The 24,257-nt window shown below is 49.9% G+C and overlaps 1 long non-coding RNA gene across 5 annotated transcripts; it reads left to right on the forward strand.

Annotated features, from left to right (window-relative positions):
• The first annotated feature begins 210 nt into the window (after positions 1-210).
• Positions 211-22,251, forward strand: LOC102547925 (uncharacterized). 5 transcript variants are annotated; one of them, XR_005493465.2, is made up of 4 exons: positions 211-461; positions 11,050-15,712; positions 19,120-19,904; positions 20,565-22,251. It is a non-coding gene; the product is annotated as an uncharacterized LOC102547925 (long non-coding RNA). The 5 variants fall into 5 exon arrangements; XR_359722.5 differs by having other exon boundaries at positions 237-461; positions 11,050-19,904; XR_001841211.3 differs by having other exon boundaries at positions 237-461; positions 11,050-19,904; positions 20,568-22,251.
• Positions 22,252-24,257: the final 2,006 nt, after the last annotated feature.

The raw sequence follows: 24,257 nt of genomic DNA on the forward strand, positions 1-24,257 counted from the left end.
AAACAGAGGGAACCAGTCTGTCCCTGATCTGTGGATGGAAATTGTCCTTTCAGACCCTTCTTTCCATTGTGTCCCCTCCTCCCCTTGCTCTGCCAATAGGATGACAGAACAGCTGTCATCAGCTAGGTGGGACACACTAGTTCATCTCCTCACCCCATCCCAACAACCTCCCTCAAACTCACCGACCCTGAAAGTGACTGAGCGCAGCCTCCTATTTTAAGAGCCAGATCCCCTGTCGGCATGGCAACTCCGGCTATAACTCCTGTCAGCTGCTGCTGGGATGAAAGCAAAGCTACCTCTCACCAGCTGCAGCTCGCCCTCAACAGAGAGCTGGTCTAGCCACACAGCACACAGACATCCGTCTCTCCTACTTCGCCCATTTTCCAGCCTTTTAAAAGTACGAAAACCACTCTGGGACTGCCAGCCATTGAAAAACGAGTCCTATCTGTGAAAGGGACCGCGTGAGTGATTTTATTTTCCCTAAGTCTGTACATTTTTATTGATTATATTTTAATGACTTATTTACATCCTTCAAGTGCTTCAGAATCAAAGTTTTAGGTTACACCAGCCTTATCCAAAACAAGAATGAGGTTTTGTTTCTGTTTTTTGTTTGTTTGTTTATTTGTTTTTGTTTTTGTTTTTTTTAAACCAACCATGATGACACTGTAAGACCAGCACTTGGGAGCTGTAGGCAGGAGTTCATGTATAGCCTCTGCTATATAGTACGTTCTAGGCTAGCCTGAACTTCATGAAATTCTGTCTAAAAGGAAAGAGAGAAAGAGAGACTTCTATATTTCAATCTTCTAAGACTATGTATTTTTTCTTGGAAATTTTGAAAAAAAAGTTTAAAGTTTTACATTTATTTGTTTAGTCTCTCTCTTCCTCACCCTCTCTGTCTCTCTGTGTCTCTGTCTCTCTCTGTGTGTCTCTGTCTCTGTGTCTCTGTCTCTGCCTCTCTGTCTATCTGTCTGTCTGTGTGTCTCTCTCTCTCTCTCTCTCTCTCTCTCTCTCTGTGTGTGTGTGTGTGTGTGTGTGTGTGTGTGTGTGTGTGTGTGTGTAGCTGAGAGGAAAACTTTCAGGAATCAGCTCTCCTTCCGCTGCATAAAATTCAAGGATTCAACTCAGGTCACCAAATGTGGCAAATATCTTTACCAGCTGAGGTATCTCTCCAGCCCCCACCCTTCCAAAAACTATTATGAATATGTCTTTCTATGTATGTATATTATGTATGTATAATGATGGGGCTTGAATACTGAACTACACCCTTGGCTTTTATTATAAATTAATTTCCAACATACACAAGAGCGCAATGAGAGAAACTCCATATGGTTGATACCATAGAACCATTTTAATGAGTATTTGTGTGTAAACTAAATAGTTTGTGCATAAACTGATGACATGACCACCGTATGGTGTAGCTAAGAGCAAGGTTTTTACTATGAGTATGAAAAAAACCTAGAGCCAGAGGCATCTGGAAGGGTCCAGAGCAGTAGTAGACCGAACATGGCCAGCAGACTGAACCTGGCCATTAGAGAAGCTGGAGCAGAGTGCGCACACACACACATACACACACACACACACACACACACACACACACACACACGTGGAGGGGTGCGGGGGGGTGAGACGGGAATGGGGAGGAAGGCTGAGAAAGACAGATAAAGAGGGAGTATATGGAAATCGCAGGGTTATATGGAAAATGAGAGCCTAGGGAGAGGGAAGCCTGTGAGCTTGAAAGTTTATGGTAGGGGAGAGGTGAGAAGAGCTAGGGTGCCAGCATGGACTGTGCAATGTGTAACAGGTATTATGAGGCTGAGGGAGCCTAGAGGCCAGCATGTGCTTTTGTTGCTAACAAGCACCACAGATAGTCATCTGTCCCTTCTGCCAGTGACAAGGAAAATGTTCCTTTCGGTAGAAGGGAACCAGTTTCTGAGGAGTGCTACCTTGCGTAAGTGCCAGAACTTGAGGAAGTAGGGTTTCCTTTGGGCCTGACAGTTTGTACTTTCTTAAAGACATGGATCGAAAGGGAAAGCTAATGCTTTTGTAAATGATTATTTGCTTAGAGTTCAATTCTGAGTTGTACCTGAAAGTGAGCAGCAACTAGAGAAATAGGAGGAACATGTGTAGGGAAGCCATGCTTTGATGGTTACCATGGATACTGCAGGTCTAAGCTGGGTTTGCTTTTCCTTTTTCTTTTTTTAAAATTTATATGAGTACACTATCATACCATACCAGAAGAGGGCATAGGATCCCATTACAGATGGTTGTGAGCCACCATGTGGTTGCTGGGAATTGAACTCAGGACCTCTGGAAGTGCAGTCAGTGTTCTTAACCACTGAGCCATCTCTCCAGCCCTAGATTTGCTTATATGGCAGGAACAATTCCTTTTAGTAGGCTCTGGATCAGAGCTATAGGAAAGCCCATAGGTTGGTCCCCATGACTCATGTTGCCTCTGAATTTCCCTTCCCACTTTTAATGTGTGATTTTTTTAGTGTGATTAGTTTGAGCATATTCTTGCTCCGAGTTTCTAGGGCTCCGTTTATGGTTCACTTGTCTTTTGTTGACCCTGTGACTTACTCTGAGGAATTCTGAGATACTGTATTCCCATTGAAAGCCTGTTTACTGTAGAAGAGGTTTCTACATCTCTGAAGGAAACAGTGTACTAAACATGTGACCAACCTGAGCCAATGAGATTCAGAGGGCTAGAGTTCTACTCCCTCTTGGAAGAGCTTGAGCCCAGTGTCAATTACCCCTCAGTCCCAGTGTCCAGGGTTCGCTGTCTGTCAGATCATTTGCTGTGGAACCCACTAGCAGTGAGTGTGACTGTGGCTGGATGTCACTCAGTAGACACCACATACGGTGTTCTCTGCCTTCTGTTTCACTCACCAGAGATCACCAAAAGTCCCCAAACATAAATATTTACCATGACCCTTTCCAGGGAGACCCGACTCTCACAACAGCACATTGCTACACATTCGATTTTCTTAGTAGTCCCGGCTGCTAACCTCTCACTGTGCTTAGTTTGTAAATTAAACTTTGTCCTGGGGGTGTATGCATAGAGAAAAGAACATAGCTTGTATAGATGGAGAATTATAAGTGTTCTTGCTCAGTTAGAAGGGTAGCCTGGAACTCAGAAAGCCAGGAGCCACACAGCTCTGAGAGGAAGCCTCCTCGGCCAAGACGTTGCAGCCCTGAGGGGAGAGTAAACCCAGCCGAGCTGAGGAACTCAGGAGCCACAGCCCTGCTCCAGTTCTTCAGTTCCTCCCTTCTTCTCTTCGTGGCTTCTTGGCTTTTTCTGATGAGAGTCTCAATAAGCAGCAGATCTCATTTAAAAGATTTCTTACAGGGTCCTGGGCATGGAGGGATGAATCCAGGAGTAGACGCCTCTGCTCCCAGGAGTGAGCGGCAGGGAATTGAACAGAGGTCAAGACTTTCCTAATGGAAGGGCAGGTGACACCGTTTTGACAGATGCTGTCATAGGATTTCTTTGGGGCTGCCCCTTTTCAGGGCAGAGATTTCCAGGTTGAGGATTGGTTGGATTTCAAGTGCTGAGCTTTGGGAGCTCGGGGATTGTTGGGTTGTTTTGTGGGAGGCTCAGCGATTGGTGGGGTTTCTGCTCATGGATTGGTGGCTTTTTTTTTCACCCCCTTTTCCCTGTATCGGGCCCATGAGTTGGGATGGGAAGATCTTCCCTGCCACAGGCTGCTTCGTCTGAGGCGCCATCACTGCTGAGCTGCTGGGGTAGGCTGGAGAGGAGGCATTGCCACTGCAGACAGCTCCAGAGATGGTGTTTCACAAAGGCTGTAGGCTGAGGAGATACACCGTTTTGACAGCCGCCATTTGACAGCTCCTGTGGTGGTATCTTATGCCTCTTTGACAGTTCTAGTGCTGCTCAGGGGCTACAGGGATCTTGCAATATTTATTCCGTCCCCCACCCCCCATTTCTCCTCCCCCTCTTTCCCTCCTTCCCTCCACTGGTGACTGAACCCAGGGCTTTCTTTTTCTTTTTTCTTTTTTCTTATTTTTGGTTCTTTTTTTTCGGAGCTGGGGACCAAACCCAGGGCCTTGCGCTTCCTAGGCAAGCGCTCTACCACTGAGCTAAATCCCCAACCCCAAACCCAGGGCTTTCTGCACACCAGGCAAACACTGCTTCACTGGTACATGCCTCTAGTCAAGGGAAAGACTCCTAACCCAGCTAAAGGTTAAGTTCAGAGCCAGGAACGATTGGCAATTAATTACGAAGATATAAAGTATAAGTTATCACTCACCCTCACCTAGAAGAGGCCATCAGGCTGGGCGGAATCAGCATCCAGCTGCATGATGGGAAAAGACCGCAAGGGAGCTATCAGCCATCAGGGGGCAGAAGCGGGCTGGTCCTGGAAATCGGGAGCTGGGAGAGGGAGAGCAGTTGCCTGGACCCTCTTCTCCCCTCAGGGTGTGCTGGAAGATGGCAGTCACCACGCACCAGGGTGCAGACCTGGCCCGTCAAGATTTTCAAAACAGAGGTCCCCCCCCCCCCCCCCCCCCGAGAGCAGACACTGTGGCCCGGACCGCTGCCTTTTCCAGCTGTGGGAGCTCATTTATACCAGTGTTCGCAGCCTTCCTAAGGCTCCTCATGTTGTAGCGACCCCCAACCATACAATTGTTTTTATTGCTACTTCGTAACTGTAATTTGGCTACTGTTAAGAATCGTAATGTAAATATCTGTGTTTTTCTGGATGGTCTTAGGCAGCTCCTGGGAAAGGGTCGTTTGACCCCCAGAGGGGTCTTGACCCATAGTTGAGAACCGCTGTCTTATACTCAAACATTACCCAGAAGAACCTCAAAGAGACTTCTCTGGCTATGTGGGTTGTACCTCTCAACATTTACCAATTTAGAGTAAAAACAGCATCCAGAAGATAGTTACTTCTTATAATAAGAGAAACCACTACATGTGGGTTTATTTAGAAAAATATAGCTTGTGAAACAAACAAACAAAAATGTTAAGTATGGTACTATTTTACATTTCTGCCATTTATTTATTTATTTTTACTGTTTAGCTTAATAAAAGGCAGATGGGTTTCCTGTTTGCTCTGCATTCTGGTCTGTTGTGATGCCGACCGTGTTTTCCCAAAGTACTTAGCTTTCCTCCCGTAAGGGGAAGACAAGAGTGGAGAGAGCAAACGTGTCTGTTTTATGTGGGAAAGGGGTACCTTTAGTGGAGGCTAAGGACCAAGGGTTGAGAGCCAGGCTGCCCGGAAATTTAACCACCATGAGAGATGTATCCTACATAGCCAGTGGTGCTAGATAACAATGTGTCACTGGTGTGACTCAGGCAATCTGTGACATCTTCCTATACTGAGGCTCCGCCTCCTAAAATTTCTGTCATGCCACATGACAGCGCCACCAACTGAGGACGGAGCATTCAACACATGAGCCTGTGGGGAGTGTTTCAGATTCCGCTCACAATGGAACCCACTTGGTGGGTTCTCATCAATCCAAACGTGTTCTCGAACAGTGCCCTCCACCCATCATCTCCCCCTCCCAAGGCCCACTCAGTCTGGGTGCTATACACAGTAGTCAGCATTAGGAGGCAGCGTGTGCCAAGCACAGAAGTGCTGGGGTGGGTAGGACAAAAGGATCCAGCTCAAAGCCAGTTTGGACTGGATCAAGATGGTATCTCAAAGGGAGGGGGGTGGAAGCACAGGCTAGAAACTTTCCTGCTAATTCCCTCCCAGAGCACCAACGCCAAGTGACCATTACCTGAGCAAATCCCTAGGAATGCTGATTTCTGGGCCACCTTGGCTCAACCAGGGGCCAGAACCTGACTTTGAGAGCCGTCAGCCATCGGGGCGCCTATAGTCATGAACATACCCCTCCCCCGACACACAAGTAAAAATAAAAAGGGTCTTAATAATAAGTTCAAATAAAAAACTTGAATTTCCTAAGCTCATTCAAGAGCCCAATACCCAGAGATTAGGTAGGTGGGAACTGTTTGATTGTTTCAACATAATATTTTTATTGATTTTTGGGGGGGGGAATTTCGCATGATGCATCCTGATCAGAACTCAATTCCCAGACCCTCCATGTCTGCCCCTGACCCTTGTGACCTCCCAAAAATCAATCAATCAATCAATCAATCAATTAGTTAAAATTTAGATAGAGTCCTTTTGTGTTGTCCATATACCCACTGGAGCACGGTCAGATTCTCAGTGGTCTGCCCTTAAGCAGAGCTGAGTCCTCCCCTCCTGCACCCACCAGAAGCCATCAGTGGTAAAGAGTTACATCTCAGCATCCCCATCAGACTCATTCTCTCTGGTGACTTCCTACTTAGGCTGTTACTTTTCAGAGGGGGTCGTCATAGTCAGCGGGAACCCAGATCTTGGGCTCCCACATGGTTTCTGGCAGCAGCACAGACTGTGAACATGGCCCCAGCTACAGTCGGACCTTGGACCCAGACGTGCACCTCAGCAGCAGCACAGGCTGGGACATCACCATGGCTCCAGGCTGCAGTGCAGACCGCAGACTCCTCACCACAAGGCTGTCCACAGATTACAGACATCAACACAGATCCTGGGTGCAGTAGGACTTTGGACCCAGGTATGGATGGCCCTTGGCAGCCTCACTGACCATACAACACCATGGCCTCGGTGGCAACTCAATCCACTCACACCAATATGTCCCCCACAGTGGCAGCCAGGACATCAAGATGGCTTCAGGCAGGCTGGCCTGACTGACTTTTGTTTTGTTTTGTTTTTTTTAAGATAGGGTCTCATCGTGTAGCCCTGGCTGTCCTGAAACTCACTATGTAAACCAGGCTGGCCTTAAATACACAGAGATCTGTATGCTTCTGGCTCCTGAGTCCTGTCATTAAGGCCACCACAGCTAGGTGGATATTTTATGCAGCAGCTGTTCTGAGCGCTGCTACTGCCTGTGGTCTGTTAGCAAGCGACCCTGGAGTCCTGTGCAGAATAGGGAGCAGGTCCTCCTCACCTCCCTTGTCCGTCAAGGAGACCCCTCCCCTTGGGACCCAAATCTACACTCTGCAGCCTTCCCAAGGTGGTTCTCAGCCTTCCCAAGGCTGTGGTCCTTTGACACAATTCCTCATGCCGCAGTGACCCCCCCCCCTAACCACACAATTATTTTCATTTGCTATCTCATCGCTGTAATGTTGCTAGTTACGAATCGTAATATAAATATCTGATATGCAGGATATCTGATATACAATCCCCCAAGGGGGTCACGACCCACAGGTTGAGAACCACCACTCTAGCATTTTCAAGTCCCCTTTCCAAGAAGCCCAACCACAGATAAAACCAGTGAAGGACTCACCCTTTTTCACACAGCTCTGCTTCTCTCCCCTCCCTTACTGGCCCAGGATGCCTTTCTACCACCATAACAGAAGAGCCCCTTTCCTGGTGATACAGGCTCTGGCCCACCTGACTCACAGATTTTTCTCAGATGACTTCCAGATCCCGGCTTGGGAAAGAGCTCCAAGGCCCTAGGGTGTGCTTTTCATCCCCCAGCCTCACTCACTGTTACCTACCTACTTCTGTCTCTGCTCTCACTCCAAAAGACACGCATGCGAGTTATCTATGAACCTGTTCTGTGAGACGCTCCACACATTCTAATGGCGCCCAGCACACCCAGTCACGCACTGTCCCTTTTCATCTGTGCTTGGCGACATCATTTTCTGTGGGGCTAGCGGGGCCCTGGGACATGGGGGAGGGGTGGAGCCCACTGGAGCAAGAGTGGAGTCCAGGTATGTCCACACCCCAGAAATCTCATCTTGAAAGTGGCAGGCATAGGGTTGTTCGTCTCCTGCCCTGGGTCCATGTCCCAGCACACATAGCTTTGCACTCCAACCTTTGCTCCCCTGAGGAGGTAGGTAGCCTGGTTAAACTTCCTCTCCCCTTATAAGGTCATGCCCAGTGGCACCAGGAATTCCTCCTTATGCAAATGAGGCACCCCCAGTGCACTGGCCCTGGCCAATGATGTACACTCACCCTGAAGGCTCCTACCTACCCCCAAAAGTTTAATAGCCTTTGTTTCTCCCATTAAAAGAGCTGTCTTACTGAAGCTGTCCCGGGAGTCTGTTCTCGCCAAGATCACTGTGGCCTGAATGGTTTGAATGTGCTTGGCCCAAGGAGTGGCGCTATAAGAGGTGTGGCCTTGTTGTAGGAAGTGTGTCATTGTGGGCATGGGCTATAAGACCCTCCTCCTAGCCAAGTGGGAGAGATTTCTGTTTGCCTTCGAAACAAGTTGTAGAACTCTCTCAGCTCCTCCTGCACCATGCCTGCCTGGATGCTGCCATGTTCCCACCTCGATGATAATGGCCTGAACCTCTGAACCCGTAAGCCAGTCCCAATGAAATGGTGTCCTTTATAAGAGTTGCCTAGGTCATGGAGTCTGTTCACGGCAGTAAAACCCTGACTAAGACACACTGGTTGCAATCGCTGGCTGTCACAATGCTCTGCGGGGAAGCCAGGATGGTAATTTTCTGTGGTCTGAACTCCTTAGGAAGCCATCATCAGAACCTGGAGTTCACTGCCAACCCTGAAGGGCTGGGAGAGAGCATGGAAATGCTGGTCACAAAGGTCAGGGTGCCTCCTGCTGAGGCGCCCCTGTCCTCCTACACCCATTCTACCCACTTTCTAGTGACTAATGTTGGCCAAGAGGATTGCCCCTCCCCCCAGTTCCCAGGAACCTCTTCCCTTCAGTCACCATGAGTTGACTTGGCTTGAGAACAGAACAGAAGTACTCTCACCCAAAGAAAAGAAAAACTACGGTTAGAGGACCCCTTATCAGAAAGGCTAGGGACTTTCTAGCCCCTGGTGTTCGGATTTCAGAGCAGTTCAGATTTTGGAGTATTTGTATAGACTTTACCAATTGACCTAAAATGCTCCAAAATTCCAACTTTTCCCTGGCATTTTCCACTGCTCTGAGAAAGGAGCTCAGGCGTTCAAGGCCAGTGTTGGCAGCAGAGCAGAACAAAATCTCTTTCATAAGTTTCAAAATTGAGAGCATCTTGAAATTTTAATCTGGTCAGTGTTTGCTAGCACGAACCCCTCGTTCACTAAGGACTTTACTGAGCACCGTTTTCGTGATGGGTTTTTATTGCTGTGATAAAAACTCCATGACCAAAAGCAATGTGGGGAGGAAAGGGTTTAATTTCACCTTACAGCAATAAGTCCATCACTGAGGGAAACCAGGGCAGGAACCTGAGGCAGAAACTGGAACAGAAGCCATAGAGGAACTCACTGGCTTGCCCTCATGGCTTGCTCTCAGTCTGCTGTCTTATTCCACTCAGGAACATGTCCAGGCATAGAACCGCAGTGGGCGGGGCCTCCCCCCATCAATCACTAATTAAGAAAATACCAGTAGACCTGCTTACAGCCCCGTCTTAGGGAGGCATGTGTTCAACTTCGAGTCCCTCTTCCCAGATGACTCAAGCTTGTGTCAAGCTGATATGAGATTGACTCACTGCACAGATACCTAACATGCCAAGACCTGGGTTAAATATTAGAGCTAGTAGGTTTAAAATTAAACCAGGGTGCAGGCCCGGGAAGTGTAGTCTGGGTAGACATTAAAGTAGCCTCAGAAGTGCCTGAGTCTTTCTGACAAAGAACAGAGGGGACTGAGAGGGGGGTGTCTATGAAAGGACCCTGTGAGTGACATACACTAGTGGGCGGGAGCTCCACAGTGATTTCACCGAGCAGCCGGGTCCTCAGGTTTGAGCTCTGATGCCCTTCTAAGCACAGGCTATAGGGCTTGTGTTTTGCATGTGATTCTGTGGCCACTCCTATTGACAGACAAGAAACAGAAGCTGAGAAGCCACCGCTCATGCTAGACACCACAGGAAAAGGGCCAGCAGTTCTCCTCAGGTCTATCTGACTTCAGTGATGGACAGCCTGTGACAGCAAACTGGTCCCAGTTCTAGACAGGCAGGCTTCCATGAGGGACCTGGAAAGCACTGACAGGGCCACTTCCCTGGTGCCTCCATGGGTCATATAAATGCCAGTTGTCACCAGTGCTGTGGGTGATGTGAGTCAGCCAGTGCCAGCAGTAATGGTTGTGTTGGTGGCCTCAAGTCATGGTACGAAACCAACCATCATCTGGGCTACAGATGCTGTCTTCCATAGCTCCTTCCAGCAAGAGCTGACCTGTCTTTGCTCAGTCCCACGTCTGGCCTGACCTCGTGACTTGTCCTCCCTGAGTATGTGGCAGAAGTAAGCATGTGTCAGTTCCAAGCCTGGGGTTCAGGAAGTCTTGTAGCTAGCGTCTGCACTCACATCTCTGGACTCTTGCCATGGGAAGAAGCCTGAGATAGACCAGGCTGCTGAACGGGGCACATGTGGTGACAGCCAAGCACCAGCCGTGTCCTGCCAGCTCACCATATACACATCAGCAAACTGTAGCAGAGGCCGGCTGGCAGGCTCACCAGCTGGCCCACAGACTCTGGAGCAAATAAATGTTTATTGTTCGAAGCTAGAGTTTAAGCCAAGGGGCGGTGGCCTGCTATGTGGCAATACAGAACCGATACAGCCGAGAAGCACTTTAGAGAGAAGGACGGTGTGAAGTTGGAGATATTCCCACCAGACATAAATGGGATAAATAGGAACCTTTGGCTGGGAAAAGAGAGACTTAGAGGGAAGGCAGGGAGAGCCAGCCTGAATTCAGTGGAGGAGTGGCCAAAGGAGAGATAGTCCAGAGAGCTGAGCACTGGCTAACAGAGGAAGAGGGGCCTCAGCCAATGGGATGGCTGCATCGTGCCAGACTGAAGTACACATAGGAGCTGAGAGAGCCCCCACGGATTGCACGGGATTCTGAGTGCCACGGGGTCCGGGCATGCCAGTGGACTACTGCAGTGCTCTGGCCTCTTATGAGGGTGTTAAGAGTTTAGTGACTGAGCATGTGAAAAGGAGAGAAACGTGTAGGTGCCACAAGGTCAAGCACACTTAAAGCCAGCAAGAAAGTAGAGGATGGCCAGAGGGTGGGGAATCTTTAAATTGCACTGGTATTTTAAGTACAACGATGGCTAAATATGATGGTTAAATGTCATCATCACAGAGCTCAAGTATGGATTTCTGGCTACTCCACAGGAAGAGGAGGAAGGATCACTTGAGAAGATAGCAAGCCGCCTGTATTTACAAAGAAATCAAACTGCAGGTAAAGGGGTGGCGCTGTGTCAGGAAGATCTCAGGGATTCATTGAAAGGGGAAGGAGGAGCCCAGCAGAAGGACGCTAACTATTAATCCCAAAACTTAGGAGGCAGAAGCAGGTTCATCTCTCGAGTTTGTGGCCAGCTTGGTCTTCTAGGACAGCCAGGGCTAAACAGAGAAAATCTGTCTTTAGGAAGACCCCTTTTCTTGGCCCTTGGCACTTCCCAGAACTTCCTGGACACTTTCCATCTCCTTCCCTAAACTGTCGCAGTTTCTCCACTTGCTGCACAAGTTCTGGTGCAGGGCTAGCAGGCGTGCAGGGCTCGCAAGGCCCCGCTTGGCCGCCAGAGGGCGCTTAGCCTCCGCCCGGGGAAATAGCTGGCCAGGCATATTGCATGTGTGTTTAAGTGTGTGTTCTTTAAATACGGCGCCTGCATCTCGGGGCCTCTCCCCCAGCATGTTTCTTATCCTGTTCGCATCTATCTAATAGAGAATTTAGCCGAGGCTGGGATGAGGTTAACTTCAGCGCAGGTGGGACGAGCAGGGTTTATGCACCAACGCAGAGCGGTTTCGTAACGCCCCCGGCTGAGGTGCCCTAGACCGAGTTGGACCAACGATTATAGGGAGGACATTGTGGGGATCGCGACCCCAGAGCTTTACGTAGCGAAAGTTATGAAAACCTCAAGACCAGTGCCCTCTGGGAGGTCTCTAGGGACACCTTAGGAGTTTCCGATTGATAACTTGTTTCAGTTCTTGAAATTAAAAACAAAGCCGGGCGTGGCTGTGCACTCCTTTAAACTCCGGAGGCAGAAGCTGGTAGATCGCGGAGTTTGAGGCCAGCCTGGTCTACACAGCGAGTTCCAACACAGCCAGAGCTACACAGAGAAACCCTGCCTCGGGTGCTCAGGCGCGGGGACTGGGGGCAGGGACTGGGGTCTGGGGTACATCAGCAGCCTAGGGAGATGTCTCAGTCACAATTCCCCAGCAGGAAGCTGCAGCACGTTGGAGTCTCCTGGGATTGGCAGAGTTAAAATCATTCAACCCAGGATGCCCTGGGCTTGTTTTGTTTTGTCCAACTCTGACAATGGGATTAGGAACGGGGTAGAGAGGGCTAGGAAGGCAAGAAGCTGTGCTCGGATGCATCCTTAGGGTGGGGGTGTGGAGAAGTCGGTGTTCAGTCACTGGGTGTATATAAAGGATGCAGCCCTGTCTGTGAGCAGTCTGTGCGGTGTGTTCCGGAAAGATCTAAGTGTGGCAGAGGGCTAGAGCTCAGAGCTAGCGGTCTAACCCATGTGTAAGAGTGAGTGCCTTCTGTGCGTTCAGCAAGTCCTTAATTACCCAGGGAGGCCTTCTGAAACCGGAACTCAGTATTGGTCCCTAAAAGGTTGGGTAATGGGTTTTCCTTACTTCTGAAATCCAAGGGGACCAATCTCCAGTTCCCCAGGGCTCCCAGACTCTTCGGGATGTCTTTGTCTTCTAAAATCCTGGGCTCCCACAAGAGAGCACTTAGTTAAGGACACAGAGATGCTGCTTACCCTTCAACCTATTAATCATCCTGAAACCTTTGCTAGGAATTTCCTGCTCCTTGATCCAACCTCCTCAGCTGCGCTGCTAACTCGGACCTAGGAAGGGAATGCTTAGACTTGCACACCCCTGTCAATCTTCCATTTACCCCGCCCATACTCCTGTCCACAGCCAGCCCCTAGGGATGCTCTGGCTTCCCTCTCCAGCCCTGCAGTAGCCATCCTGAGATGGCCCCATCGTCACACCCTGGGTTTCAGTGTTACTTCTCCGGTGAGTGTTTATATCAAATCCAGTGTGTGCACAGAGTGCCCCAGGCCAGCACCCACCTTTCAGCACCATTTGGAGCTGTGAGCCTCACACAAGCTAGGAAGGCCCTCTACCAGTGTACTACAACCCAAGCCTAGGATTTAAAAAATATTTGTGGGAGGGGGGAGGGGGATGTTTGCCCGGAAACTGGGAAAGGGAATAACACTCGAAATGTATATAAGAAATACTCAAGTTAATAAAAAAAAAAAATGTTTGTGTATGTCGGCTTTAAGGGTCGAATATCAGATATCCTGCATATCAGATATTTACCTTATAGCTCCTAACGGCAGCAAACTTACAGTTAAAAAGTGGCAACAGGAATAATTGTATGGTTGGGGGTCACCAAGCATGAGGAACTAACTGTACTAAAGGTTGCAGCTTTGGGAAGGTTGAGAACCACTGGTATATGTATTTATATGTGTAGGTGTGTGGTGTCTGTGTGCTCATGTGGGTGCATGTGTACATGTATGTAAGTACCAGAGGAGGCCAGATCCACAATATTCCTCCAGCACTGTCCTCTGGAGACCAGGTCCCTGTGAGGATCACCATGGACTGTCAACTTGACAGAACTGGATGGAATCACGCAGGAAGCATGCATACCTTAGAGGTAGTCTTGATTGACATGGAAGGTTTCGTGGTTCTCTGGGCTTGGGTCCTGGGCTGCATAAACAGGAAGACGCTACCTAACCCTGAATATCCATCCCTTTCTTTTCTTCGCTGACTGCATTAGCAATGTGACCAGCTCCTTGAAGTTCTGCTGCTCCCCCACCGTGGTGGAAGGGTAAATTAATATGTTGCTTTTGTCAGGGTGGACTGTCAGATCATCAAGGCAAGGAGACCTAGCGATTCAGCCAGGCCTGGTGACCAGTGAGCTCGAGGGATCTCTCTACCTGTCGCCATCCCCCCAGGCGGTGACAGATGTGCTGTAGCAATTTTAGTTCAGTGGTGGGGATCAGAACTCAGGTCCTTATGCATGCGTGGCACGCTCTTTCCCAAGTAAGACATCTTTCCCTACTTCTGTATTTTATATCTTAATAGGAAGAGCAGAATAGATACGAAGTTAAACTGTTTTATATGATGGTGAGTATATGAAGAAATTAAAGTAGGCTGTATATAATGAGTGGCCCGTGCCTGAAATCCCAGAGCTTGAAGGTTGAGGTTGGGAGATTGAGAATTTGAGTACAGCCTGGGCTACATGGAAATTCTGGAGAATGGGAACAGGGCAGGAAAAGGTGGGGGAGGTGAAAGGATAAGGGGAAAGGGCTAACCCACACTAATATTATAGGACTAAGGTGCAATGCTGGTCTGGAAGATGCCCCCTGTGACCTTACCAGCAAGAAGATAGCCGTCAAGATCTGTGGAGAGATGCTCCAACAGAAGAAACAGTAAGGACACAAGTCCTGAGGCAGAAGTTACTGAGAGGAAATCGGGGGCTGTGGATGGCGCTGCACTTGGTTTTACACTGTGGGGTATTGTCTGAACAGTGACCAGCACCTGTAGTCCCAGCATGTGGTCACATCAGTTTCTCAGCCTCTTACCCCAAGAACCACTCAGGCCACGCTTAAACACCTTTACCTTCTGCCTGGCCCAGTCCCAGCACGTGGAAGGCAGAGGCAGAAATATCCAGAGTTCGAGGGCCTTGTTACTTGCACATACAGCTTCTCTTCTGGGTGTTCCAGGGCACAGGGCACCTTTAATGCCAGGGACACACTGGAGGGTTCTTGAGTTCTCTGCTTCTGTGTTCAAGTCCTAAACGGTAACACCTGCCGGCACCTATAAACTGTAGCCCTTCGGGGTAGCAACAATGTCACCAAGATAAGCCACAATGTTTCCCTGACTCTTGGACTCCAGGGCCATGCATCAGGCCAGAGAACTCCAAAGCCAGGGAGTGCCTGGGGGAATAAATCCAGGAAGGAGACCCTAGGCAGGCAGAGCTTTAGGCCTAATGTGTTGAATTCATTAGGTTCCAAATCTTTACAGCCTTGCCAAGCCCTGTGGGGAAAGATCAGCTGCAAAGTTCTCTCAGGAAAGCACCAGGCGCTGAGCTGGTCCCAGTCTGACTTAGAAGCAGTTAGGGGTCAGAGTTGTTTCAGGTTGGCATATTGTTCTTTGCTCAGTCTAGGGGATAGCCAGCAGACTCTTGCAGTCAGTGCCACCCTTGCCCCTGGGCTGTGCAGAAGTGAAGGCAGGACACAGGGCTGAGGAGGAAACCGGAAGCACCTCCCTCCCACGCTGCAGGACAACCATACAAAGGGCCTCCTCTGCGGCCATGCAGGATGGGCTGGGCTGGCAGGGGAGGGCTGAGATTGTCGCCCAGTGCAGGGCCAGGACAGCTGCAAATGAAACACAGGCCTAGAGCACTCAGGGAGGCAGGCATCCATCTTTCCCGGAGCCAAGAAATCCCGGCCAAGAGCTCAGCTCCAGAGCGAGGAAAAGCACCAGGCAATACTTGAAACCAAGCAAGCCCCCTGGAAATGTTGGATTCCTGACAGGTAAAGAGCCAAGCCAAGGGCTTTTTTCCTGCTGGCCCAAGCACAAAAGCCAAGGACTCTGGAGAAGTGGGAGATCAGCCTGGAGGGGACTCGGCAAACAGAAGAAAGCTCTTGAGGCCAGAAAAGATTCGCCCCCCTCAGATCCCAATGCTCATATCCAGTCAGTGTGGAGGAAGGGACACTTGGTGTCACAAACCTTCAAGGCCACCTCCTGGTGGAGGCTCCAGCGACAGGCGCCATGGCAGTGTGGTATGTATGGGGCATGGTTACAAGGCCCAGTGTCCACCTGAGGTAGGGTAGTGTGTAAGGAAGTGGTTGATACCACTCCCATCCTGTGGAGGGAGTGACCCCTAAAGTAAGGTTGGATGTAGCTTGATTGATTCTTTGTTGTGTTAGATTTCTTTTTCTTTCTCCTGAGACAGAGTTCCTCTGTGTAGCCTTGGCTGTGCTAGAACATACTCTATAGACCAGGCTAGCCTCAAACTCAGAGCTCGGCCTGTCTCTCTGCCTCCTGGGTGCTGGGATTAAAGGCATGGGTCGCCACCATCTGGTTTAGATCTTGTTTATTTTTTTAATGCTAGGGGTAGTACCGTTGGTTTCAAATATGCTAAGCACACATTCTCAATGAAGCTTCACCCTTGGTGCCTGGGGCTTCATCCCAAAGGAATCTATCTGCACAGCAGCACATGATGGGTAAAATCAATGAACACACAAAGGAGTGTGCACTTTTATCTCTATTACCTGTCATGTGGAGGGAGGGTACTTTTCTAACGTTCTAAAATTAAGCTGGACATGGTGCCCTGTGTCTGTAATCCTATCCCTAAGGAGGTAGAGGCAGAAGGATCGGGAATTCAAGGACAGCCTGGACTGTCTCAAGAAAAAAAGGGGGGGGGCGGGTTTCTAAAATTAAAGAATAAAAGAATTCTATGTGAGGATGGGCTCGCTGTCTCAATCCTCTTTATTCTTTGCTAGATCTTGAAGAAAAAGATAAAAAGGAAATATGCGACAAAATGACAGCTTTTAAAGAATAATAGAAAGAAAAGAAAACTCTTCCTTCTGAACATAAGAGTAGCACATGCTGTATGAAAAGGAATTTGGGGGTCAAAGGTCACCTGTCATTTGTCTCCCTGAAGGCACTGATGTCACATTTCCTGTACATGCAGATAGATTTTGGGGAGGGAGGAGTTTGAGACAGGATTTATCTGAGTAACACTAGCTATCCTGAAACTTACTCTGTAAACCAGGCTCGTCTCTTGGAACTAAAGGCATGTGTCACCACCACACTTGGCTCAGGTAAATGTTTTTACATGAGATGGAGCTGTTAGAACGAGGGCAGGAGGCATCTCTGGAGAGCCGTGCTTGCCATGAGCCTTCTTCCTGCCCCTTTTTCTGAACGTAACCCTGAGCTGGCCTGGTCTGGCCTGGCCTGGCCTGGTTGGTTGCCCTTTGTCCCAAGAGAGGAAAGGTTACTAGTTGGCTAGGTAACCTGGTGTTAATTGTTAACCTGACAGAATCTGGAGTCACCGGGGAGCTGGGGGAGTAGGGGTTCTTTTGATTCTGTTCATTGGTGTGGGAAGCCCTGAGTTAATTGTGGGTGGGACCTGAGCTATGTAAGTAGAAAAGGAGAGTTGAGCATGAGTGTGCACCTTTGCACGCCCTTCCTGGTCATGGATGGGACGTGATTAGCTCCCTCAGGATCCTGCCATGGATGTCCCTGCTATGACAGGGTCTAACCTGGAACCGTGAGCCAACGCCAATCCCTTCTCCCTTAAAACAGTGGATGAGAATGGGCAGAGAGCCACCTTCAATGTCTGCTCTGTCTTGGTCTGTAGAGGCAGTGACCCTGCTCAGGAAAGAGATCACGGGCCTGGGGTTGTAACTAGGTGCTGAAGTGCTTAAATGAAGTGCACAGAGGGCCCTGGGTTCACTGCCGCCGCCCCCCTCCCACTGTTGTAGATACACGGAGGTGGGGAGGGACAGAGAGCAAGAAGAGAGGAGGGAGGAGAGGCTCCTGTTTCTTCATTCCCAGAATCCACCACTCTATGAGTTCCTGGTGGGCAGAATGGTGTCGGTCATGTTTGGTCTAACTCCAGTTGAACACGGTTGGGGAGATTCTCCTGGGGATAGAGTCCTGACCCCACTGTGGAGTACACTAGGTGTGACAGTAGTTCTATTCCATCCCTCCATGCTGAGTGCCCTTTGTGGATACCCACAGAGCCACTTGCTTCTTGGGGTCGAGAGCCCAGTATCCCTAGTGCCTCCTCCCCACTCCCGTCTCCTGTGTTTGTGTCCATCTATCCTGTTGCCCTTGCCCTGCACCTGGCCCCAGAATCCACTTACTTGATGAAACTCTTAAAACTGAGTCACTGAAGCAATGCTTTAGGGACTGGGGCTTCACACCAAGAGCCAGCCCCACCATGCCAGACGTATGAATGTACCATCCTCAGCCTCAGGTCAAGCTCAGATGCCTGCAGCTCCTGAGAGTCTCCGAACCAGAGCTGCCAAACTGGGTTCTGGAATGGGCCACGCACAGAAACTGTGATGTAACACAGTCCACTCCTAACAGGCACAGTGATGTACAACCCAGCTACTTAGGAGCCCCAAGGCAAGAGGACCGTTTACGTCCAGGAGTTTGAAGCCAGCCTGCACGACAGAACAGCACCCCAGCTCGTTGAACCGCTTAATTTAGGGCTAATTAATTACACAGTAGAGAGGAGTGAACTCTTGATTGCTACTGTTCCTTCTGGGGTCAGTACGCCAGGAGAAACCATCCAGAAAAGAAGAGGCCCCATGAGTTAGGTGGGGGTACAGTGCTAATAAAAGGGCCACTTCGCCCCACAGTGGGCCTAGGACCTCGTGAACCAGTCAGTCCTGAGGCTTAATGCCAGTGTGTGCTTCAGAAGGGCTCAGAAGGGATACCTGGCCCCAGAGATGCTCACTCAAGGACTCGGGTGACAAAGCACCAACGTGGATCATGTGGCTCATGACCTAGCGCAGGCCCTGTGTCTGGAGTGAGCTGAGGACTGTGTTCTTGAGTAGTTGCTTGTCTTGTTGCTATGACAAAACTGACAGAAGCAGTTTAGCGGTTGAAGGGTTACCTTTTGCCACGGTTTCTGGGGATACCATCTACCTAGTAGGGATGGTTGGGCAGTAGGAAAGATATCAGCCACATTACGTCCACAGTCAGGAAGCAGAAAGCCATGGAGGTTCTTGCTTATCTAGCTTTCTCCCTTTTATGCAATCCAAGACCCCAGCCCACATGAGGGGAAGGGTTCCCACCTAATCCTACCTAGAAAATCCTTCACAAATACGTCCAGATCTTTGTCCAAGATGTTCTCAATTCTGTCAAGCTAGCAACCAACTGAACCATGGCCCTTTCACTACACGAAGTAAGAACTGGGGGGAAGCAGCTTGGTGGTGTAGTCCTGGCCTAGGAGGCCTGGATTTTGTCAGCCTTTATCAGTCTATGATTAACCCTGCCCTTCCCATGAGGACAAGCAGAAGTACCTGCTGTGTGGCCTCCTCCTGAGAGCTGACCGGACCAGCACAAGACAGTACATTTCTTCTGCTAATGGGAGCTCATGTCTAAGATGTCTTTACCCCTCCCCTCTCTGTCCCTGAGGTTCTGGGAAGTCAGCCCTCTTCTCAGTCTCTAGGCTTTCCTGGTTGTTTCTGAGGCGGAGCGCCCCAGAAACAGGTGGCCACAGGGCAGCTGAGAAAGAGGAAGCAACCAGACCGATGCAGCCCAAACAGGCTTCTCAGCCAAAGACGGGAAGACCCCTCAGAGCGAGCAGACACCCTGGGAGACATGGGATACCTGGAGGTGGGTCTAGGCGGGTGGGCCTACCCATGGTCTTCTTTCAGTGCCGGCAGTCACCGTGACCCTTCCCCTGCGCAGGAAGTTTGCTACAAAACACAGATTGTTTGCACACTGTGGACTACTTTGTTTCATTTTTGCTGTCTTCCTCTCTTTTGGTTTATTCATTTCTCTGCTGGGTTTGTCACTTAAGAAGTCAAGGTCACCGGCCTCCCCATACCCACGAGTGACAATTTCCATTTCCAACCCTCCACCGGAAGCAGTGCTGCGCTTGGGTTGGATGTTACAGGGGCTCTGCAGAGGCCCCATAGATCACGAAGGAAATGAATCAGCCCAGTTGCTTTTGGGTTTTCTTGTTGCTGCTGCCTGTTTTTCACAAGTCTTTCCTGAGCAGTGCCTTTCATGTTAAACATTAACATCAACTTCCAAGTCCCAAAGAACATTGCACTGCTCCGTGCACTGCCCAGAGGGTGAATAAAGAAACCCACGATGAACGAGTTAATTCTGAGCTTCTTGGACATCATTATACCAGGATGCGTGTGGTGCTGCACGTCTTCAATCTGAGCACTGAGAGGCGGAGGACGGGTGGAGCTCTGTGAGTTTGAAGCCAGCCTGGTCTACATAGTGAGTTCCAGGCTGCCTAGTGAGACCCTGTCTTGAAAGAAGTGTGTGTGGGAGAGGCGGGGGAGAGGGAAGAGGGAGGAGGAGAGGGAGAGAGGGGGAGAGGGAGAGGGAGAAGGAGAGGGAGAGGGAGAGAGGGAGAGGGAGAGGGGGAGACAGAGAGGGAGAGAGGGAGAGAGGGAGAGGGAGAGGGAGAAGGAGAGGGAGAGGGAGAGAGGGAGAGAGGGAGAGGGAGAGAGGGAGAGGGAGAGAGGGAGAGAGGGAGAGGGAGAAGGAGAGGGAGAGAGGGAGAGGGACAGGGAGAGGGAGAGGGAGAGGGACAGGGACAGGGAGAGGGAGAGGGAGAGAGGGAGAGAGGGAGAGGGAGAAGGAGAGGGAGAGGGAGAAGGAGAGGGAGAGAGGGAGAGGGAGAGGGAGAGGGAGAAGGAGAGGGAGAGAGGGAGAGGGAGAGGGAGAGAGGGAGAGGGAGAGGGAGAGAATCCATGCCTGTCTAGGAGGGAAATCTCTGCCTGTGTCCGGCTCCATGCTTCCCTCCTTGGGTGGGCAGCACCAAGGCCATTGCTCAGGGACGTGTGGGTAAAGAGGGTGCACCTAATAGGAACATCAAAGGAGGCTATCAAAGAAAGGAAGCCAAAAGCTAAAGGAGACTCATCTCCTTCCTAGCAGGTCCTGTGATGATCTTTCCATTGATGCTATCAACCAAGGAGGAACACCTTGACTTTCCTTAGGAGTCTGTTGCCCCCCAATGGTCGCCAGCAGTTCCCGTGGTCCACGGGACAGCCAGCATGAGGCCATGTGAAATCCAGCCTGAGACTGTGCCTTCTTCCTTGGCATGAGGGTGGTATCTGCTGTGGCCACTGCTTTGGTGACTATCTTCCTGCCAAGCGCCTCCAGCTACCTCCTTCCACCTACTTGTGCTTCTTTCTCCTTTCTGTCTCATGCCAGCTCCCTCAGTGGAAAGACTGAGTGTCCTTAAAGGATCCTTCCTCAGCCCCTGACACCCAGGAACCTACTCAGCTTAAAAACAGCCTTCTTCAGCCTGCTGCCTGCTGCCTCCTCACCGAGAACTGGAGGCTTCCAACTAGGGTGCCTCCCCCTTAACCCACACATCCTTAGGCGACTGAGCCTGAGCGGAGTGAAAGGTTCTCTCTGACATGGTTAGCAGAGGCTCAGAGCTTACAGAAGTTACTGACTATACAGAAATGCCATGAGAACGGCATGCAGGAAGAACCAATTACAGGGTGGCCTGGGGGCTCTCTCCCTGTGTGCACCCGGCACACTGAGAGGTGTCAGTGTAGTGGTAGACAGTGATATAGATGAAGATATCAGCTGAGAATGAGGGGAAGAGGAGGCCTACTGAGCACATAGAGAGACACTGTCTAAAGTTAAATAAATAAGTCCTATTCATGGTAGTACGCACTTGTAATTTTAGAGCTGGGAGGTAGAGGCAAGGTCTGTCCTACCCACAGCAGTGATTTGAATGGGAATGGCCCTAATAGACTCCTGTATCTGCACACTCAGTCCTCAGCTGGAGAACTGTTTGAGAAGGATTAGGAGGTGTGGCCTTGGAGGAGGAGCGTAACTAAGGGTGGGCTTTGGAGGTTTCAAAGCCTAAGCCAGGCCCATTCTTTCTCCCTTTCCCTCTCCCCCTCCCCCTCCCCTTCTCTCTCCCTTTCCCTCTCCTTTCTCTCTCTCCCGACCTACAGATCAGATTGTAGCTCTCCTCTACTACTGCTCCAGCACCATACCTGCCTCCTCGAGGCCAGTGTGCTCCCCACCATGATGATGATGGACTAACCCTCTGAAATTGTAAGCAATGCTCCGATTAAATATTGCCCTTTATAAGAGTCGCCTGGGACATGATGACTCTTCACAATAAGAGGTCATCTTGAGGTGAGATCACCCATGTGATGAGTTCAAGTCCAGCCTGAGCTACATAAGACCCTATCTCAAAATGGAATCAGCTACTCAAACACATGACATACGTAGCAAGTGTCTAGAGTCCAGCCCACAGTAATCTACGAACATACTCGTTTCCTAAATTGTAGTGTTTTGGGGATGAGAACTATCCCCTAGAGGCTCAAGGATTTGAACTTGGTCCCCTGTGGTTTTGGGGTCATTTAAGATACAAAGCCTCCAAAGTTTTGGAGGACGTATGTCACTGGGGGTGGACTTGGATATTACATAGGCTCACCCCATCCGCAACTCACTCTCCTGCTTTGTACTTGTGGTAGAGATATGAGCTTTCAATTTTCTGATCCGGCCACCATGCCTACCTGCTGTCATGCCTCCCAATGATGAATTCTTACTCTCTGGAACAGAAGCCCAAATAAATTCTTCTCTCTATAAATTGCCTTGGTCATGGTCTTTTGTCTCAGCAACAGAGAAAATAGCTAACACACAAGCCATCCTAACGTTGACTCTGAAGCAGGTGCTGTGTTGACCCTGGAGTAATAGCTTGGCAAAGAGACCAAGCAAAAGGCTAAGGGCTGCATGAAGGCTAAAGTGATGTTTTAAGGTTAAATTACTGTGCTTAAGAGTTTTACAAAACAAAAATGCCTCAAACCTGTTAGCCCCACTTGCCCAAGGACAGATAAACAGCCCCATCTGTTCAAGGACAGATAACTTCCGGGAGTGCTGGGGGCTGTTCATGTAAGATAAGAAACTTGGTTGCCCCAAGTGCACAGGGTGTACTTGATCACACGCAGGCAGGAGGAACATAGATAGGAAGTATGTCCGAACGTGTGCTTGCCCCCAGTTGGACAAAGGCAGGAAGTAGATAGTCTATGGGCTATGCCTTTACAAGCCCCCATACTCTGGAAAACCACCCACACAGACCTGGTGAGTGCCCACCATCCTGGTCAGTATTTAATCAAGTTTGCTTCAAGTTTAGCTCAGAAACGTGGCAGTGGGATCAACGGCTGGAGCCAAGACTTTATTGCCTTCTGTGGCCTGGATAAATCACAGTGGAAAGGTGGCTCCTGCCCGGCGGAATACCGAGTAAGGGACAATGAGACACTGTGACCTTTTCTGTAACCTACCACTGTAGATACTGACAGTCATGGTCCCTGCATAGTTTTCACCGCCCCCCAAAAGGAACTTGGAAGACATCATCATGGATGAAGACATGAGCAAATAGAGCCACAGGTCCAAAGACACTGCCAAAGAGGAATCTACAGCCATGCCTGTTCCCCAAAGCCATCTTGACGCAACCTGACGCTTCCCCCGCCCCTCCCCCATTTGAGAACCTGGCTGGGCTACGGGGTAGGTTGAGGTTCTGCCCTCAGGACACCAGCCTTTGGCAGAAGCATCTCTCAGAGTCCCTGCCTCCCAGCATGCATTCTGGTTCCCATGAACTACCGGGTCTTTCCAAGGAACTCAGCTCAGAGTCTCCGGGGCGCAGCGGTCACTCTGGAACAGATAATTGACCCACATCTGAACATTAGCAAGTAGTTAATGGCATGGCTACCGTCTACAAGATCACCCCGAGTGATCACCCCGAACGGCTGGCATTTGGGACACAAGTGTGGACACTCTGCCAGACTGGGCAGGACAAACAAGTCTACTCGAGGCACGGAAATGCCTGCCCTCCCCACTGGATTCCAACCCCTAAGCTTTTGCAGTCATGCTTGCCCGGTGCCATTTGTCCAGCAGACAAGGCACGCTCTCCCCTTCCCCACAGACTCCTTACTAGGGATGAGTGTGTGAGACCTGGCTGTGCGAGGGAGTGTAGGAAGATTCAGCCAAGCGAGGAGGCTTCTGGGAAAGGCTCTTCTGATGTTTATTAGAAAAGGGAAGTAGCGTGCTTCTTGTCCTTCCTCTTTCTCCTGTCCAGAGGACAGTGTGAAAGCAGGAATACCTCAGCTCTTTTGGTAATCTGGAGGGCTAAAGTCAGAAGCTGAAGATGAACGGCAAAGTGAGAGAGGCAGTCTGGGGCCCTGATAACTCACTTAAGCAGCTGCACTTGTCCTGGGTTATGCAAATTAATGTTAAGTCTTAGATGATTGACAGAGTTGTGAATTTCTAAAGAACTCCCAGGAGAAGTCCAGCCAAGGAAGCAAACTTCCTGCTGGGTTGGGTCTTTTTGTTTTGTTTTGTTTTGTTTTGTTTTGTTTTTTGTTTGTTTGTTTACAGTACCAGAGACTGAAATTTATCTATTTATTTGTTTGTTTATTTATTTATTTATTTAAAATGTTGAGGCAAGGTTTTATGTAGTCTAAACTGCTCTCAAACTCCATCCTGAACTTATCCTGCCTCAACAGCTCTACCACTAAGCTACATCCCCAGCCCTCTCCCCCGCCCCCCTGCCCTCCCCGCCCCCCCGCCCCCCCCCCCCCGGAGCTGAGGACTGAACCC

Source organism: Rattus norvegicus, chromosome 14 (assembly GCF_036323735.1).
Source record: "Rattus norvegicus strain BN/NHsdMcwi chromosome 14, GRCr8, whole genome shotgun sequence".
In the NCBI taxonomy this organism is placed as follows: Eukaryota; Metazoa; Chordata; class Mammalia; order Rodentia; family Muridae; genus Rattus; species Rattus norvegicus.